The sequence below is a fragment of the Dermacentor silvarum genome, chromosome 8, assembly GCF_013339745.2.
Source record: "Dermacentor silvarum isolate Dsil-2018 chromosome 8, BIME_Dsil_1.4, whole genome shotgun sequence".
NCBI classification, from domain to species: Eukaryota; Metazoa; Arthropoda; class Arachnida; order Ixodida; family Ixodidae; genus Dermacentor; species Dermacentor silvarum.
Window position 1 is genome coordinate 127660116 of NC_051161.1, and position 18243 is coordinate 127678358.

At 45.1% G+C, this 18243-nt stretch overlaps 1 protein-coding gene across 7 annotated transcripts in view; it reads left to right on the forward strand.

The window, feature by feature from the left end:
- Positions 1 to 18243, forward strand: part of LOC119461693 (neprilysin-1) — a 559943-nt gene that overhangs the window by 43269 nt on the left and 498431 nt on the right. Inside the window, exon 1 of one of the 7 annotated variants that reach the window (XR_007468230.1) lies at positions 6371 to 6676. The exons of the other annotated variants lie outside the window; for them this stretch is intronic. The gene's annotated coding sequence lies outside the window, so the exon portion shown is untranslated. Of the gene's footprint in view, positions 1 to 6370; positions 6677 to 18243 lie in introns of those variants that run through there. 7 annotated transcript variants of the gene reach the window in all.

Below are 18243 nucleotides of genomic sequence, written 5' to 3' on the forward strand. Positions count from 1 at the left end.
TCATCTTCCGTAGCTGGCTGCGTTGCGGCTCATCACTCCAGCGTAGAATTTCACTTCTCTTCTGTCGTCGCAATGGAGGGGGGGGGGGGGGGGGGGCGTTTACGGGGGTATATGAGCCATTGTTTAAGGGGGTATGAAGCATTCATCGTTTTACGTGACGGACAGATTTAATTTTGAAACAATTTAATTTCGAAGAATCTCAAGTGGCAATGATGGGCGAATGCTGCTAACCACGTCGCCGAGCAAACTCGAGACATCGAACGCAAGCGACAACGGCGAACTGCGGGCATACCGCTAGTGACGTCGTTCTCTCCGTCGCAGCCGAACGTGTGTGTAACCTCATAATTGAGAAATACTTTGATGAACGTTCGGGATTAACCCAGCGATAAACATCGGGGCCACGTGCACGTTTCAGCTTCGCCGGTTAACCATCTGTACGGAGTGCTTGGGCGGCGATTTTTTTTCTGGCTGGCCCAAAATTTTAACAGTGAGCACCACAGGAAGCAGACTCATCTATTGAAAAACAACATTGCCATTGATTCCGCCTCTTTTATGCTCACCCCTAATGTAATGCCCCTTTGATGGTGCCCTTGATGTATTATATATATAAATCCTGATGATGGTATTGTCAGCATGCGAGTGTCTGGATCGGCAGCTCCTAGATAAGGAGTCGTTTGCACAGTTAGGTGCGTAATTAACAAATGTACGCTAATGAAAATTTTTATTAATGCCTTTGGCTGGCTAAAGCAAATGAGCAGTTGGAACCCGTCCTCGAAATTTTCTAGCTGAACGAAGACATTTTTAATGAACACGCTCTTGTAAGAGCTTTTGTGATAGGATCCTTTGTTTTATGCTGTAACCTTTAAGAAGAAGACTCCTACCCACAACGTTTTACTTGAGGATGGCCCGTAATGCTGTGCCCACTTCAGCTTGGTCCATACTCTTGTGCGATCGAGATACTTGGTCGAGTGGGAGGTTCTTTCTTACAAGATGAGCTGGTCGCGGAGGTCGTGTTAGGAAGGGGACTTTGCTCGAAACAGCACAAAGGTGCAGTGACTCACTCGCGCGGGGCACACTACAACCCCGCCGTTGAAGAGGAGGGAAGGAAAAGGTTGTCAAAAGGTCAGAAAGAAAAGCGGGAGGGAGGTGGCTTCGTGAGTCGTGAGCCGTTAAACCTGTTTGCCGAAACGCTCGCTAACATATACTGTTTGCGTCGGGACCAGGTTCGAGAAATCCGTTCACGCTGCAAACACACCGCCGTTCTACTGGTTCTTCCCCACACTCTCCGACCAATGACAGTGAACCACTCACTTTCCGCTGCCAAAGGTACTTGTGGGCGGTCCCATTCCCCGTGCGGGAGGCAAAGAGGACAAGATGGGCGAGGGCACTGCGGGCAGGTTCACCAGGCGCGGTCCTTGAGTCGCGATTGTGACCCCTCGAATGATTTTCGGGCCTCCGCCAATTTGTTCCTCTCTGTGTTATCACGTGTTTTCCTCCCCTTTCCTTTTTTTTTGACCGCGTCGATGTCACCAGTTCACCGGTCAACAAATTCGAGCGGTCCTAAGATTGTGCGATATCAGCGGGTGCGAGCACGGCATCGTCTCTGGAACGCATTTCTCAGTTCCCTCGGGAGCAAAATTTTCGAGTAGCGTCAGTAAGGACAACTTTGCTGTGAAGCGGTGGCCTTTCGAACATGTGTTCTGGCTGAGTCATCGCCGTTGGTCGCGAGGCTGCAGCCGTTGTACGAGGTGAAGAACCGTCGATCTCGATATGACCATGCGGTAAGATCGTTTCCCCTTGCTTTCTTTACGAAGTTTTATTAGTAAAAACAATGTTAAAATATCCTTGTTATTTCGCGGTGCGGATGCGAACTGTGCCAAGCTTGTTTCGGGCTGGACGTCTATTGCAAATTTTCCACCGCTTCGCGTTGATTATACGCTAGCTACGAGCGTTGTTTCGCGCAAGAGCCTGTCCTTAATGCATCAAGGGATATTTGCATACCAGATACAATTTCAACGGAGCTGCTTTTGGGTCGCGATGTGGTTCCGATGCAACAAACACATGCTTGTTCCGCGTAACTCACAGGCATGACAGGGACCACTATAGCGATAGCAGACCTTGTCAGCGTAACCAAAAAAAGTATGTCGGACAACCGCCTTCTTAAATTATCGAACCACTGATGTGTACATTTGTGACTAGAAGTAAACTTGTATATACCATGGGCTGGTACAACTGAAAAACAGCGAGGGCCAGAACCAAGCTATAGCTCTGTGGGTACCACACGAGCCGCGCACTTGTGGAAAACGTTGCATATTTTGCTTGCTGAAAGGTGTTTGGAGTCGTCGCACTTGTTCCTGTTCTCAGCGCGTTCTTAATTTCACATTGGCAATCAAAGACCGAAAGTGGCTCTAATACAGATTCAAAGATAATGTCTCCACACAGATGTAGGTGCTTCGAAAGATAGACGCGTGCACTTCTAAGGCTTCGTTGGTTATAATTTTCCTATGCATGTGTTCTTATGGAGATTCCTCTATAGTGTTGGTGGTGCTGGTCCAGATGCGTTCCACTCTAGGACGATGAACTGTAGGTGCAGTGTGTATGTAGTCAGTCTTCCGGCTTCGCAGAAAAAGCGTCGCGAGACAGGTGGTGGTCGCTCAGGTTTCATGTTGTGGAATGTGCGTTCGAATTTTGCGAGGAGGTTTGTCGGTATATATATAATGTGTGTGTGTTATGAAGATTCCGCGCTGCAATTACTTCCTCACGTGCATGAATGCTTATTTTTGCAGCTAAAAAAAGAAAAGAGTGTTGATGTCGGAAATCATTGAAAAGGACTCCGCACCCACTTCAGTTTGAGGCAGACAGGCAACGCGGATCCTTTGTTTTATGCGATGACGTTTAAGAACAAGACTCGCACCACACATTTTACTTGAGGATGGTCCCTAGTGCTGTGCTCATTTCAGCTTGGTCCATACTATTGTGTGATCGCGATACTTGGTTGATCTTGGGAGGTTCTTACAAGATGAGCTGGCTGCGGTGGTCGCTTTCGGAAGGGGGCAATTTGCTTGAAACAGCACAAAAGTGCAGTGACTCACTCGTGCGGGGCACACCACAACCCCGCCGTTGAAGAGGAGGGAAAGAAAAGGTTGTGAAAAGGTCAAGAAGAAAAGCAGGAGAAAGCGGGAGGGAGGTGGCATCGGGAGTCGTGAGGCGTTAAACCTGTTTGCCGAAACCCTCGCCAACATACTGTGCACGTCGGCCCTCACAATCACGGTCGTATTGGTCACCTGACTACAGGACAGGGTTGTCGGCTTTATGGAAGTCCATATAGGGCGAACACGCAAAGCGAAGCATGGCTTCATCGGCGGCACCACCTGCGATCACTCAGTCGAAAGATTTTTGGGGAAAGTGCGGGTTTGATTCATTGACGGACGCTCATCCAATGCGGTCTTGACGTCGAAAAGTGACGAATGCGTTTGGTTGTAGCGCCTATTTCTTACCTGTTCCCAGCAACATGCCGCACGGTTCAACGTATAAAAAAAAATGTGAGATCACTTTTGGATGCATTTGACGGCGCTAACGATTTATGTCCTGTATAGAGTTACGCAACAGAACTATCGTCTTGTGCAGTCGCCCGGTCTCTCCAGCACCAAAATGCCGTAGAAATTTGAACTTGGCTGCAGGCCGCTATAGAAAACCGCTCGTGGGTTGGATGCGGCCCGCGGACTGTTGAGCTACTCTGTTATAGACCACGCATTCCGCTTTCCGAAACTGCCTTACCAGCCTATATCATCTTGAGACGCCAAAGCAGCTCAAGGGCATTATTGACTTTGAAGTTGGTTCTTAATACCGACTGCTACGTTACGAACGTGACGCACCAATTTCTTATTCAAATGGCACGCTCAGTTGCTGAAAGCAGCTTCTTCATGTAAGTGGACAAAGTAACCGTTTCTTCCGACTGTTCGTGTTTCTTGTGATAAACACAGCTTGTCTTAGCCTAAACACAGAGACAAACAAAACACGTATCGTCGTGTGGTGTGTTGCCGTCTTGGAGCTGCATTCCAGATTTTCATGACATCGCGGTATTCAGAACGTACTTCGTTGCCTGTGACGACAAAGCGGTATAAATTAATGTCAGGGATCTCGAGTGCTGGTGACATGAACATGACTAAAATACTTTTATACACACCAAGCAGACATGCGAAGTTATATAGGAGATGAATGTTCAGTGAAATGTTTCCTTTGTTTCGCCTGGTCCACGAGTCAAGTGAGTATATGCCTTCTACAGCACCCCCCCCCCCCTTCCCACCCCTCTTTCGGTTAACGTAGAGCATTTAGCTTTAGGCAATTGTTTTTTTTTAAATTGTTGCATAATCTACGTGAGTTCAACAAAGTACTGTTAAAGCTATTTGTATAATTCAGAGTGTGTTATAGATACATTTAGACCACTTTAGATGTCCCTATATGCGCCGTTTGCATAATTGTGCATGGTATTGGGTTTTTTCTTCCTTATTTAGTGTTGCAGAAACTTCATGCTTAAATTATTTTGTTGATTTTATATTTTCGGCAATATTATTTTCCAGCTGACGTCTTAACAAAAGAAAACAAGAGAACTAATTCTCTAATTAGTGTTTTTGTTTTGCAATATAGACATATAGTTAAATGAATGCCGGCGGATCTTGGCGAGTGACCGGTGTAGAAATGAAAGGAAACGAAATATTCTAGTTTGGTGAATTGGATACAGGGAAAACAATTTCACCATTCTGATTAATTTAATCTGAAGTACTAAGCTAAAACTTGATATTAAATATGGGACATGGACAGTTGCTAGCAATCCGATAACGCATAAGTTTTTTAGAACGACGATATGTCAAGCTGGTCTGAACCGGCAATTCATTTAAATGCAAGAATCTCTCGGAAACAACCCAGAATACGCATGTGGCCTTGAGGAGGAGTTGTTTGAATGGACCCTACAGAAAATGCAGATTGCGCTTTTTGAAGATCAAATGCGGAACTCCACAAATCCGACTGTGACTGCTCCAGTTGTATTGTTCGCATATTAAGCCGTTCTAAGGAACGAATATGAAACTATGGTCGGTGACAACCTAAGAATTACAAGGTTATATGTACGCTGTCCAACTAAAACAAAATTTGCAGAGATGCGCCAATCAATTAGATTCGCTTATTTACCTGACGCCAAGCGGTTTCGCGCACTTGAAACAACTATTTTCTTCGTGCAGATCGGTCGTTGTGTCACTGGTTTCACGTCGAGGGATATTTTAAAACTAAAAGCTAGTTGTTTCAAGCTAAAATATTCCTTTGGCTGAGCAGCGACATCAGGAGGCCCTAATTAGCCTAGCATTTACATTATAGCCGATATAAGTCATCAAACTGTGAGTGGAATCCAGCTGGTTCAGCTCTTTTTCAGAGGTGAAGAGCAGGCGCACTGCGCTTTTGTGGGTGAAGCTTCTTTGTGATTCATAGGTTGTCACCAACTAGAGGTGCTCAAAGCTTTTTCTTATGTAAACTTCAATGGTAGCGAAATGGTGTTCGCTTTCTCTTTCAGTTGCACGTTTAAGTTTCGAACCTGTCTTCAGCGCCTAACGTACTCTGTAGCTTTCAATGCCAGATATGAAGTCAGGAACTGTAACTAAGCCGCTCATTTACAGCGGTGTAATATCACCGTGTCACCTTCCCGCTTCGGTGGCTCAGTGGTTACAGTGTTATGCTGCTGAGCATTCGATGGCGGGCTCGATTGCCGCATTCAGATGTGGGCAGAATGTAAAAAAGCCCGTGTACCGTGCTTTGGGTGCACGGTAAAACCCCCCAGGTGGTTAAAATTAATGCGGAGTCCTCCACTACGGAGTACCTCGTAACCAAATGCGAAGTTTCGGGACGTTAAGCCCCATCATTTAATTTTAGTGTCGCCACCTATGTGCATAAAAACCATGTAAAAGTGAAAGAAAGGCGGTCATGACATTTTAGATTTTAGAAGCACTCCCACTGACGCGATTGGTGAGAGAGAGAGCGAAAAATAGAGAGAAAGGAAATAGGGAAGGAAAGACAGGGACGTTAGCCAGTGTAAGTACCGGATGGCTACCTCGTGCTGGGGGACGGGGTCATTGGAATAAAAGGTGATAGGATAAACAAATGAAAAAAATATGGTGAGAAAAATTCATACAATAACGCGATACTATGCGCTACAACTTTCAAGGTTGCACAATTCATAAGGTCTTAAGAACTTTGATGATCAGAGTCCGTAACACCGCATGGCCTATAAGGCCTCATGAATTTGTGCGTGTGTTTTGAAGATTTATTTGTTGAAGGAATAGGTGCCCGATAAAGCAGGTATTCCCTATAACCGTTTTCTATACGTGAAACGTTGAGAAATCGTCTAACGTGTGCAGCTGCGCACGCCCGCGGCAACGAAGTGCGCAGCTCACCGAAAAACACGGCGAAAGAAGCGCGCGCTGAAAAACAACCGCGACCGTTGAGCCTGTGTGAAATGCTGAGCCAGTGTTCGTGCGGCCGCTCGGTGAGCGCGGTCTATAGTTTCCCGACAGTCGCTTGATCATTCACGGGAACGCCGCGAGTGCAACGTGGCGAAGTGTATCACGCATACCAAAACACTTTATTGGGCCACATCACTCGAGTCAGTGGGCTGCTCTGCACGGTCAACGTGAGTTACTTTCACTTTTTTTTGCAGAGTTATTGCGCACGCATTGCGTGCGTTACGTTGACGTTGACACAGCTATATTCTTTCTGTCCAGCTTGGGTACACTTTCCGGTCACTCAGTTCATTATAGCGGAGTAGCTCTTACGGCGGTAACTGTTATGTTCTCTCGTGGTAAATATTTTGTCGTGTGTTAGGTACAGGCTTGCTTATAAATAATTGGGAGTCATGAGGCCTCTTTAGACACTATTCTTGAGCCGTGGCTTTCGCCAGACATGACAAGGAGGTTATGTGCTATACGGAACTTTCTAGCTTCGTGCATCCGAGCCGTGAAAAGTGACATTTTATGCGTTTGACATTTATCATATATGTTCAGCCTCTCACTTAAGATTGGCAGTGCGTCATCCACCATTTGTTTCTTCTTCATTTCGTTCCGGCCATGTCCGTCGGCATTTTTTTTATTCCAGGTAATTCGTTCTCATGGCGCCTTAGCCTACATAGATGTGAAATTAGTTAGCAAGTGCAGCCTTCGAACCTCTCCACCCGATTCCTCATCTAAATCCATACCTATATGCTCATTGCCTTCCTGTCAACTTCAGGCACAGAAAAAAAAAGGCGCTTGCTGGGTGAAATGGTGCATAGCACAACGTTTGTGAAGATACTCAAGGCTATAGGTTACGTTTAGCTGGGTGATCGTGTGGAGAGGCTCGAAGGTCGTGCTTCCTGATAAGTAGTTTGACATATATGTTGGCTAAAGGCTGTTTCACATGCGGCGACTGGAGCGAAAAAAAGTCGGTGCAGGCCCACGTGTCGTAATGCGATTTTCAGAGGGCTAATTTCACATGATTGCGATTTCAACAATGAGGCTAGTGTGACGATAAGGGTTGCTTGCTGCCAGGTTGGGGCAGACGCCCCATAATTTTTCTTATGGAATGAAAAAAAAAAACCCTGCGCGTTATTATATGATTGACTTCTCTTTAAAGGAGCAAATAATATGCGCGTATCGTAATTTAAAAACACTTCAAAGTGTAAATTCGCTTTGAAGTGTGCAACCGCGGTCCCTGAAGTTCATTGCGAGGAGACATGGCGGACGCAAACAGCTGTTTGCGGCTGTAGCTTAGCGCTGTGTGCTGTCTCGTATGCCTTCTATGTCCGTGTCGTTCTGCCTGCGCTACAAGAAATTACAAGAGGACCCATCGACAAGCCCGTATAGCTATACTCATCGCATATGCAGTATTCGGAATTCGGCTGCAGCGAAGTTGTCATGTCAGCGCAGAGAGATGCTATAGCGCTACCCGTGCTTAGCGTCAGCTTCTGAAGAAATGATGTGTGTATATCGCTTGTTATTGCGCATAAGCTGTTCCTGCTCCTAGCCATATTCTCACACCAAACTTAGCATCAATCACCAACCCGAAAGCTCACTGAAGGAAGCAGCAAATGATCTGTGTGTGATTACTAAACGTGCAATAGAATCTGTGTTGTGAACTTCAATCTTAGAACTAGCCTGGTTCGTCCATCGCGACGTTTGTGCTGTAATTATTTATAGGAGTCCTCCCTGAATATCTCAAAAGGCGTAAAAGCCGACACCACATTTTTTCAGCAGCGGCAGTCAATTGTGTACGTATGATCATAGCATTTTAACAGACATGGGCGTCGTCTGCTTTCTCGGCCTGTGTCTCGCGCTGTTAGTATACTGTGAATCTGTATCAAGTAGCTTAAATCAATATGTTGCAGTATGTAGCGCGATGGCGTAGCCCCACGGCAAACATTAAATACGTTGTTCGGAGATTTGTTTGCTTAATAACAAAATGGAGTGCTAGAATATTATTTTCGTAGTGGCACGCGTAAAATGGAAGCTATCGGAACTATCGGCCAATCTCCTTGACATGCATGTGCTTTTACCTGCTTCAGCAGATTATCTTAAGGCTAGGCTGAAAACACCAGATTACCAAACACATATATGCAAGATGTTATGGTTCCTTCAATAGAAATTGAAACAAGCATCCCAATCTGTTAAGCTAGTCGTGTACTCAACCTGTATGAGATCAATGTTAGAGCATGCTAATAGGAGCCATTTCAAACTAGAATAATTGACAAAAATAAGAAACTGTGAGGAAAGCCTCAAGGTAAATACCTATATAATTTGGTATACCTGAACGAATTGCATTAGCAAAATTTCATGCCTGCTTGAATTTCCTGCATTAACATACAATGTTCAGAAGAGGGAAGACTGATTCCTTTTGTTGCTGTCGAAAAGCTGCTTGAATGTCAATAGCATACTACACATTGTTCTGGGGGGAAGTGTTAAGTATTGCCAGTTTCTCTAACCTTCTATATGAGCTTTCTTCATGAACAGCAATGAAATAAATCTGTTTTCATTTGCAAGTTTCAGAATACAAACATTATGAACTTTTCGAGGAGTTAAAACTTTCATGTATACATATATAGACAATAAATGTGTGCCTAAATATAAGTACAGACTGAACACACTTGAGTGGTTGAGTGGCGAGCAGCTGAATACAACAGCATCCATAGCTGCTACCTCGCGGTAACTGCTAGGTTCCATGTATGTTTCTCCTATAGCCCATGGATCCGGCAAGCCGCATGACCATGCGTGGTCTCATTGCAGTGTCGGCCTGTGCTTTCTTTTTTTTTGGCGGGAGATGGCGGCCAACTCGGCCGAAAATGTGATTGTGTCTGTACATGTATTTAGCATTCGTGCGCATCCTATTATGCGCATATGCTTGTGTTCTGATGGTTGAACTTGCAGTGATGGAAACGTGTTTTCTAATATAATGCACCACAGTCACTTATTCAAATTTGTGTAGAAATATACAAAATGTGGCCACTCAGTGCTGGCCAAGATAGCCAGCAGTGTCGGCAAAACATTTGATGCAGATCCAGTGCACTTTCTGGAACCGACATGAGGTGAAGCTTTCATGCAATGGTCAATTAAATTGCATAAAGCTAACTGCAATGTGTACTACAGTCTACTTATTTTCATCCGATGCAACATGGACTCCTATGCAATGTTTGCTTATGCACCGCACAGGTCCCAACTTTAATGTCATGAAATGTATGGACTGAACCATGAGGCTAAGCTCGTGTGAGCCTGACTGGGTAGAATTTCGGTGAATATGAGTCGGAGCGAGCTCGGCTGAGCAGAATTTTGGAGAGTCTGTACACACATGCCATTAAATCACACCATGTAATAAATCAGTAAGCATCTGCATCTCGTAATCTAGAAAAAAAGAGGATTCAGATACCCAAATGTCATGCTGTATTTGTATATCTTGCAAGTTGCATGATACTTTAATTATAAAGTCAGTAATGACAGTATATGGTTATATGAGTTTACGCAGTAATACATGTAATTGCAAACTCATTAGCATCTTCGCTTCTGTCTTGTTTGGCATGGCTTATACCTCGTGATACGTCTATACACTTGATTAGCTGTGGTCGTGCACGAAAAGTCCACACTTGAAAGGATGCGATCATTCGCAGGAGTGGATGCAACTGGCTGACTTCACTGACATATTTTGATTTGCTTTTGTTTATTGTGTTAGCTACTGTTTATAAAAACAAAGTGTTTGCCTGCTTTCCACAATGTTGCATGTATTTTACATAAGGTAGAGCGAGAAAAGCAGGAAAAGACAGGGGTGTTCACGGAGAAGTTTCTTGGAGTATTTACTGTCATGTTACTAGCAGCATAAACAAAATAAATTCAATGCACTGAAGTAAGTGCAATATGCAATCCCCTTTTAAAGTGAGGGTTGATGCAGGTGCAGTGACGAAGTCTGCCACATATTGGATGTTTATTGGTTTCTGCAGAAACCACATGTGCAGGCGGAAGAAAATTATAAATCAGAAAACAAAGATAAAACTGTTCAAATGATCCTTATCGCCCATTAACGCTTCGAAAACGCATAGACGATGTTGTTTATTCCTAGTCAAGCCGTTCAATAAGCTGTTGTAGGAAATTCATTAAGATAAATAATTGCACGTTTGCCTTGCGAGCTTGATAAGCAATCGTGTCTCGAAGCGGAAGGAACAAAACCTTCAAATGAGGCGCCTAATTTACCGGGAGACATACGCGTGAGAGCCGACACGATCAGACTGCCATTAAATTAATGGCCGCGCCTATATAGCGCGACATTGAAACGTCGGATGCTCTGTTGTCCTGTCATATCCCTTCGATACAGCCTTTGACCGTCGTTGCATCTGTTGTAAATTGCTCCGTACGCGTGAGGCTTAATCATAGTACATATTGCCGTAAGAGCATACCGCGCTAAAACTGCCACCTTCTCGTATATCGCGAGTAGCAGGTACGCAGCAAAGCACAAAAGTGGGCTTAAGGTGCTATGAGCGCGGATTACTAGAAAAACAAAGGCTGATAAAAATCCAAAAAAAGCAAAACAAATAGTGGATGGCATAGTGTGACACTAAGCATCGTATAACTCCCGTAAAGTTGCACATTTTCACATTATGCGGTAACTTCATCACCAGAAGTTAGGTAAATTAGGCATGCTGCAACACGACACCTGGTGCCACCGTTGCATTTTGTTGGTATACCTGCACATTTTACTCTAATAAATCCAATACTCTAGGTCTCACAGTAACATTATTTAGGCTAAATTATGTCATATTACTATATTACTCAGGGCAAATATATTGCCGGGTATTTTTGAAGTTGAGAGAAAGTGAATTTTTAAATCAAAACATTAGCTTGTTTAGAATGCAATGTTCACAGTGAAATGATAAGGTGCAGCGTAAGGCGCACACGACATCCACATCGTACTTGTAAAAAAAAGTATAACTTTTGTCCCAACCTAGAATTGAATACCGTGACATGGAGATCTGAACCTTCATTCCTAATTCATAGTTGTCGGGCCATCATTCTCGTCTTCGTGCCGTCGCTGTAGTTCTCCTATCTGAGAAATGTCTCGTAGCTGAAGCTGTTTGTGTCACTAAGTGGCACAAACAGCTTCAAACAACACTTAAGAAAAGCTTAAGGTGCCACTTAAGACAAAGTCTCTTAAGTGGCACCATAAGCTTTTCCTTGTGTGTGCCTTTCGGGGGTTTTTAAGATTACCGTCAAACAATCGATTAGCGTTTTATTACGGAGGAGTATGACGCGAACACACGCAAAAGCCCGCAAATACACGAGAAGCCCGCGAATACACGCAAAATTGCCACGCGACTGGCCGTTCGAGGCACTATTACGTGTACTCGCGGGCTTCTTTCGCGCTCGGAAAAACACTTTTAGGTCGCACGTATTGAGCAACAGAAAGCTGTATCGGGAGTTTCTCATGTCGCTCTACAATTTTCTCATTGACGCTTTTCATCTAATTATAATATTTGAGAAGTAAATAATTATTTAAGGCCAATTCTGTAATTAGGCGAAATGCAATACAATCTGAGTATCTCCAAGCGACGGCAAACAACATTACCATTGTTCTGTCTAGCTACGTGGCATTTGCATATTTTGAAATCTTGACGTATGATAGTTGGCACAGCCTGTATATACCGTGACAGTAAAAAAAATATAAGGAAAATAAGACTAACATACTATGATCCACTTTTCGCTATCTCTCGTCAACCTACGTCGTCGACTTGCGTCGCGAGAGGGATAGGGATAAGTGTATAATATTATGTTAGTCCTATTTTCCTTCTTATATTTCTTGACTGTCATTTAAGGTATATACCTATACATATATGCCCCCACTTGAAAAAATAAAATCAGTTGTAATTCCCCGCCGTGTTCGTCCTTTATTCGTCTTGTGTTCCGCACATTTTGCGCTGTTCCCCTACTTTCGCACCACGAACCAACTAGCCCCAGCCCAAGCAAGCTTCTAAGTGGCCCTAGCAAGCTACTAAGAAAACCAATACGGGTTTCTCAGAAAGAAAGCTTAGCAATTGAAGAAAAATTCGCCATAGTCCGGGATTCAAACCCTTTCCGGAGTGGTCGCTCTACCATCTGAGCTAACCAGGAAACTAGCAGGTCACCAGCGCGAGGGCGAATTCATCGACCACCTTCTGCTCGGCGCCTTCAACATTATAGTACGTTTTCTGAGCGAATAAAAAATCATGTATGATGTCCTCCACCTTTCTGTAATCCCTCGTACGCACAGCGAAAACACGCACGCAGATTCCCCGAAGGCGATTGGTTTACTGTTGGGAGAAGTCTTGACCGAAGAAGAGCCGATGTGCACGTCTCGAGTGTCGTACGGAACGCATTCTGCGTCACTCCACATCCTCAAAGGAATGAATAACACAGTTGTGTCAACGTATAGGAACACGCTAAAGAAAACACGTGAATCCGTGGAAAGCACACCTTAAGCGCCATTTTACACGGAAGCAGCACCACCGACTTCACGCCGAAGAACAGCACTCGCTCGAATTCCGTGTTTACGGCGGTCGTCACCGGTCAACGCGAACACGTCAAGCGCTCTTCTGCGCATGCTCCCTGCGCAGAAAACTGCGCCGTCGACGACGACGCGCGTTTCGGCGTTGCTTCAACGAGCGGCGTATCGCATGATGCCCACCCACACGCATTCCGCACATCCCGCCGACATGCCGTCGTCGCTTCTTATCGGTAGACCGCGTTCTAAGGATGCCTCGGGTGCACTTGCGGGCACTGGGCTACCGATATGGTGGGCACTCGGGCTTCCGATGCACTGTTGCGGGTTTTAGGTACGCTAAACACTGTACCAATACGATACGAAACGATGTGTGCACGCGGCAAATCAGTTTTGTGGACGCCCACATGTTTGAGGAAAACTCTATGCGAGGGAAAAACATTGTCGCCCACCCGACCGCATAACGCTAATCTAGAAAGGAAACCCATTTGAGTTTCTCAGAAAGAAAGCGTCTGAGCTGAAGGAATTAAAAAGTTCGTCCTGGTCCGGGCGTCAAAGCTGGGAACAACACCTTTCCGGGGTGGTCGCTCTACGATCTGAGCTAAACAATTAGGAGGTTAACAGATCGCTTACTTATCTCGACTGTGGAGCAGTTAATCATTCGATCTTTGAATCGCAACGCTTCTGCCAAGGTGGACATTCCCTACATGTCTCGGTGGGTGAATATCTTGGCATGCCATGATGTGCCGAGTCGTTTCCGGGCTTTTATTTTGCAACACACGCATGCCCCATCCCGTGGCGCATATTTAATTTATTAAGTGCCTCATCCTGCGGCGCGTATTGTTATGTTTAATCAGCTGTAGGTTTGTTAGCCAGCGCCATTCATGGCCATGGCGCCTGAAACGATACATGCGATTGCATTGTTTCCCATCCGCCACCCTATCCGTGAGTGACTCAGGCTGACACTCCTAAAGCTCATCAACATAATTAAAAATGATAGTTAATCTCTCCTACGGTTACCTGTCTTCATTGTCATGTATATTAGACGTATATTTCAAATCACCAAGATTTCTTTTACAGGGTGTCCAAATCATGGTGGCTATGACGTATTTCCAGCGCCTGCAATTGCTTCTGGCGCATGCAGCCAGAAAAAGCATAGCTTTCGAGATTGTATCTGTTGCTCAGATAGAGCCGTCGCTGGGGCGCAGATTTGGTCATCACCTATTACATGCTACGTCGTAGCTAGCTGCACTGTTATCGTTTCGTCACCGTATACGGATATAGATAACGTCTGCGTGCTGCCACACTTTGATGTAAATCTAACCAGTGTATTGAAATAACGTTCCTATGAGAGCGGGCCCTATATGTCCTTAAGCGACTTCCTTGTAGGTTTGGCCCGAATGGAATTCACTTGGAGCCATTTTATATATTCTCGCGTTGAATAGTTATCCTTTATGGAACTTTACTTCATCGCAGGAACAAGAAAAATAAAGCACCTTAAACAAAAATGTGGTCTTCTTTTTCACACTTGCGCAACGTGTGCACGGGCTCGCACCAGTGTTCGTAACCTATTTTTTTTTTTCATAGACGAAATCTCGAGGTCGCGGCTCGAAACACTACTTTACAAAAAGTGGCCAAGTGTTCATGATGACGAATGCCGGAATTTTCTATTTTTTTGTTTTAATTGTTCCCAGATGTCTTTCTCATTACTTTAAAACTATAGCTTGAAGTTACCACCTGTGCAAGCACGTCAGTGCTCCGAATGTGAAAAGGTAAATCAACCGTCGATTTTATTGCGATAGCAATTATATGGACACTCAAAAGCAGATTTCTGCCGTCGGCGTCGCCGTCGCCGTCGCCGTCGCTGTCGCCGTCGCCGTCGCCGTGAGGTTCCGTATGACGTCAATGGAGATGAAATCGTGACCGCGCGCCGCCGAACGCTGTATGTGCGAGTGAAAGGGCGCGAGGGACGCGCTCTTTCGCGGGGAGTGAACGCACGGCGGAGAACAAACGCGCGTTCCGCGCCGTGCTTGCTTAAGGGCTGCAGAAGTAGGCGTCTCTTTCCTCCTTTACAATCACCATATATGTGGAGCAAACGCGCCTTCTTCCGATGCGCGAGAGGCCGTGGGGGAGGGAGGGGGAGGGAAGGGAGGCGACGTTTAGCTGCGGCACCAAGTGCCTATTTATATCAGAGGCTCCGGCAACAGTCAGCAACGCCGCACGCATTTTGAGCGAACGCGGGCAAAACGCCGACGGCGTCGACAACAGTTCTGCGCGTTGCCGGTGCTGCTGCATGTCCAAGTTTATACAGCTGATAAAGCTAATATCATTACTCCGTATAGCTCTCTACAAATTTGCTATCGCAATTGATGCTTCACCTTTCAGGTGAAACTGCGACAACTTTTTTTTGTTACAACGAAGCGCCGGTAGTTGTGAAACATGCAGACATATATGCAAAACTTTGTCTACCGTAAAGACGTATAACATGATTCGTTTAGCTGCTTGTGTTGCGACGTTTAAAGCGGGCGAAATTCGAACATTGTGTGACCCCTTCAATTCATAAGAACGTTTTCATATGAACTTTCCAGACATCCGATACCGGAAATGTTGATTTCATTATTTTTGCGATAGCAATTATATGGACACTCCAAAGCAGATTTCTGCCGTCGGCGTCGCCGTCGTCGTCGCCGTCGCCGTGAGGTTCCGTATGACGTCAATGGAGATGAAATCGTCGCTGCGCGCCACCGAACGCTGCATGTGCGAGTGAAAGGGTGCGAGGGACGCGCGCTCTCACGGGGAGTGAACCCACGGCGCAGAACAAACGCGCGTTCTGCGCCGTGCTCCCTTAAGGGCTGCAGAAGTAGGCGTCTCTTTCCTCCTTTACAATCACCATATATGTAGAGCAAACGCGCCTTCTTCCGACGCACGAAAGGCCGTGGGGGGGGGAGGGGGAGGGAAGAGAAGCGACGTTTAGCTGCGGCACCAAGTGCCTATTTATATCAGAGGCTCCGGCAACAGTCACCAACGCCGCACGCATTTTGTGCGAACGCGGGCAAAACGCCGACGGCGTCGACAACAGTTCTGCGTGTTGCCGGTGCTGCTGCATGTCCAAGTTTATACAGCTGATAAAGCTACTATCATTACTCCGTATAGCTCTCTACAAATTTGCTATCGCAATTGATGCTTCGCCTTTCAGGTGAAACTGCGACAACTTTTTTTTTCAACTTATTGTAAATACATTTGTCTACACTTAGGCTATCACGAGTACAGTCATCTGCAAAACAATCAGCAACTGCATAAAAGAAGCAATAAGCAATCTGCAATTGCAAAAGGTGTTCTGGGCGCGGTTTCACGGCTTTACAAATATTCTGCTTTATCCTTTAGCTGACTGATGTACATTATTTTCAATACCAAAAATTGGCAATTATAAGTAATCCTGTTCTATCAGCCATGATGATTTATTTTTTATTTAGAGGCAATATATATTTTTTAAATAGGTCAAACGGCTGCTTAACAATATTACGTATATCTTGCGTTTTTTCATGAATAGGACATCCGCTCTTCCACTATCCCTCCTGTGCTGCGGCTTGGTAGCTCTAAAGGAAAGAAACTTGGCAATTTCGTTAGATTATAAAAACTGTTCCAACGGCCAGTGGAGGCTATTTTTCATTTAAAGGCAACCTTATTTTTTATCGTTCTATTCATTGCTTAAGATCATCGCTTATAAACCATTTTCTGTGCCTAATAGCATTGCTGTGTTCCGCTGTACTTGCATAGGGCAATCCGAGTACTGTCCGTGCTTCAACTGATTCTAGAAGGCTGCTCGGCAGATGACGGTTCCTATAAATGTGGGGAGGCGATCTGAAGCGCTACGCAATTTTCCAAGTGAACGCGATTTCTGATTGTTGCATAATGACGGCGGAAATAAAGAATAAAACAACGATTTGTGCAAACTTGTTACCGATCAAAAAAAAAGTATAGAATGTCTGCGTGATAGTCAAATTACAGGAAATTTATTTAACAATTAATAAGACGCTAACCTTACGGTTGGTCTCATTAAGTGTGTAGTAAAGCACGACACTTGGATGGACATAGGCAGTTTTCAGTCCGTGCTCGGAGAACACAGGTAATCAGCACAGCCTGCTCTCGCCCAATCCTCATGTCCCGGTGCGTGCATTGCAAGCTAGCTTTGTCTTATCTTCAGGATCCAGCACATATTTCCACTGCTCTTCAATGCTTTTTTCTTGTAAATCCCTGTACAAATTGAACTGAGTTTTCGTTCGATAAGAGCAGACGTAGGCCGACGCACCTCTGCACCGAGTATAAAATTAGCCTCATTAACCTTTGCGATAATATGGTACGCTAACAGCAGAAGAACTGGACTTCGCCCTAAAATCAGAATAAAAATAAAACCGCAGCTTCCGGGCATCCTGTCCTTTGCATTTGAGTTGTCGGTGATAACAAGCGACTTTGATGGTTAGTCTTTGGAACCTTATTGCTGTAGCGTTCCAAACGAAGTAGCGCGAGGACTTGGTCGCCTTACCGCGTGCGACCAAGATTTATTTTAAAACTATCAGATTTCAAGATTTTCAAGAGTTTTGGGGCTGTGCCTAAAAATCAGTTTTAATACGCGGGGATGGATCACAAATAAGCTCTTCAGTATGCCTTTAGAAGTACCAGCGACAGATGGAGGCCCATATCCCTTCGGGATAATAGGGGGCCGAGGCATTCAACTTAGCCAGAGTCCCTTGAACAATTTTACTAAGGAAGTTAACTGGCAATTTAGGCCACTAAAAGAAAGCAGCATAAAGTCGCTAAGATTCCAAACAGGCACCACTGTGCCCATGTCCGCGCTGTTTGAGGTACTCGTGCATTAAGCCCCCTATCCCACATGATCCGTATTTCGTTAAGGTATATATAACATTATTTTATATGACGCTGTATAATAAGGGAACCAGCGCAGTTTAACATCCACAAGTTGCACACGTTCTCATGCTCTCCGCAGATTGTCTCTCCAAAGGCCAACATCGAGAATGGATGAGGTTGAAGCCGTGTTCGCGCGCGTTGAAAGCTACGCAAATGAGGCTGTTTAGAACAGAAGGACACAATTGGCACCCTGCATCGGCAAGATGGCACTGCGGTTCTTTCATTTACCACACAAGTGTCGCCAACACCAGCCACTGGGGCCGCGAGGAAGATGAAATACTTGAAGAG